The sequence below is a fragment of the Myotis davidii genome, unplaced genomic scaffold, assembly GCF_000327345.1.
Source record: "Myotis davidii unplaced genomic scaffold, ASM32734v1 scaffold862, whole genome shotgun sequence".
NCBI classification, from domain to species: Eukaryota; Metazoa; Chordata; class Mammalia; order Chiroptera; family Vespertilionidae; genus Myotis; species Myotis davidii.
The window spans coordinates 176,537-178,871 of NW_006293230.1; the positions used below are offsets into that span (position 1 = coordinate 176,537).

The 2,335-nt window shown below is 53.8% G+C and overlaps 2 non-coding genes across 2 annotated transcripts; both read right to left on the reverse strand.

Annotated features, from left to right (window-relative positions):
• Positions 1-1,355: 1,355 nt before the first annotated feature.
• On the reverse strand, positions 1,356-1,428 carry TRNAV-AAC. Its single transcript has one exon. It is a non-coding gene; the product is annotated as a tRNA-Val (tRNA).
• A 254-nt stretch (positions 1,429-1,682) lies between these two features.
• Positions 1,683-1,754, reverse strand: TRNAP-UGG. The gene has a single exon. It is a non-coding gene; the product is annotated as a tRNA-Pro (tRNA).
• Between the last annotated feature and the right edge of the window lie 581 nt (positions 1,755-2,335).

Here is a 2,335-nt window from a genome sequence, read left to right on the forward strand (position 1 = left end):
ATGCTCCAGCTCTTAGGCCTCCGCTGCTGAAAGTAGGTATCTGGTTTGTTTGCTTTCTATAATCGAAACATTGTATCAACTCCAGCTCTGAGATCCCAGCTCGCTGAAAGCAGGTTTCTGGTTTTTTTTTTAGCTTCTATATTTGTTAAAATGTTTCAAACTGCAGGCTCAGAGGCCGGCAAGGCAGGCGGGGAACATTGGAGTCCTCCGTCACTGAAGCAAGCAAGCCTCATGTTCGCTTCAAGCTGCCTGGCTGCCGGCTGCCATCTTGGCTGGCAGTTAATTTGCATATTGCCCTGATTAGCCAATGGGAAGGGTAGCGGATGTACGCTAATTACCATGTTTCTCTTTTATTAGATAGGATAGATTTTTAGAGTTTTCTTTTCTTTTTTTAATATACTTTTATTGATTTCAGAGAGGAAGGGAGAGGGAGAGAAAGAAACATTAGTGATGAGAGGGATGCATGGATTGGTTGCCTCCTGCATATACCCCATCAGGGACCTGGATGGAGCCTGCAACCGAGGTTCGTGCCCTTGACCAGAATTGCACCTGGGGCCCTTCACGCCTGAGGCCAATGCTCTATCCACTGATCACAGCCCTTCGTTTTAAATGGCTTCTGTAATTACTCGGACTGGCTGTTTCTGGGTAAACATAAAAGGCCCTTTTAAAGTCATCTGGGGTTTCCCAGAAGGTGCTGTGGACAGCTACCCAAGAGTATGTTTCTATGAGCTTCTTCAGTTTAATTTTTTCCCTCTGACCCCCGTTTTATTTCGTAAAGGCTCCCCTGCACCACCTCCTCGGGCTATTGCTCTTGATTTAAAATTCCTTACGAAAAGTTTTCCCGAGGCTGCTGGGGACGTTATCAACATGAAAACAGACCACCTGATTGACCTCTCGCTGCGGTTAGTTATGCGGCGCAGCGGTCAAGGTGCTGGTCAAGGCGCTGGTCAAGGCGTCAGGCTCTCTGGGGGTGTGGGCTGGAGTGCCGCCAAGCTTTTGCAGCTTCCTCCCTCTAAGCATGTTTTCCTGTGAATCACAAAAGAAGGGTCATACAAAGGGGACCCCAGGGGAAGTGCCGCCCTTATCCGTGCAGAACCCGGTGTGGGGCCAGCGGCTGCGGAGTGGCCGAGCTGTGTGCGGCCTCCTGCGAGGGGTGCTCTGGGCCGAAAGCGAGGTGCCCAAGGTCCTTAGCGGGAAATCAGGGCTGCGGTGCCGATCTCTCTGGATTCCGTCTGTCTCTGTAACGAGGTGGAGACGATGACGTGATGTCCTGCCTTGTTTCCAAGGGTTCCAAATGGAATGCAATACAAGAAATTTTAAATGGCCGGGGAGGAAAATAAAGCTCTAGCAAGTCTTGTTTCCGCCCGGTTTCGAACCGGGGACCTTTCGCGTGTTAGGCGAACGTGATAACCACTACACTACGGAAACCTGAGAAGGTGGCCTCCCAGTTCCTCTAGTCACTGCAACAACCTACTCCGACGCCGCGTTCCTGCAACTTCATAGGCGCCAAGGACCGCCCCGCATTGCACTGAGCTGCTCCTGCAGATCCCAGGCGGCTCCCCATTCCCCCACGTGCTCTCCTTCCCGAGACCCCGCTCTCCCGGAGCTCGGCGATTCCCGCTGTCTGTCTAGAACCCAAACTGGCCACGTAACAAATTTTATTTTGTAAAAAGCATAAAACTGGGCTCGTCCGGGATTTGAACCCGGGACCTCTCGCACCCAAAGCGAGAATCATACCCCTAGACCAACGAGCCAGCTGATGCTCACTCTTGCCGCTCAGTTCTTAGTCTGATTCTGTGTGGCGTCATTGCATCACCAGGAAACTGGTGTTCATTTCTGGCTTATCCGTAGAACCGCTCGGGTTTCGGAGTCTCCCACGCTCGCCGCATCCCTTCCAGCAGTGCTCGCGTCCACGGTGAACTCTCAGCGGCCCCGGCTCGCGCAGTGCAAACGCCGCGTCCCGCTCGGCCCCCTGAGATGTCCTGGAATCCGGATTGCTATAGCCACTCAGGCAGCAGGGAAGGGCATCCTTTCGCCTTGGGGGACTGGGGGCCCTCTCCCAAGGGAGCCCCAATAAGGTGCAAGGCTGGAGGCCCAGGGGCGGGGCGCAGAGGCCGAGAGAGCCGGAAGTCTCCTGGAGAGAACCGGGCGCCGGGCTCGCAGGGGACGCGGGGGCACTGGGTCATCAGCCGCGACGGGAGAAATGAAACCGGGGTCGTCTCTTCGTGTGGGCTGCCTGGTATGGTTTTATGAACATATTTAAAAAACAACACATAGTTATTTGCCACGTGTTCAGGAAATGTAGGGGAGTGTAAGGCAGACATGAGATGGCCGG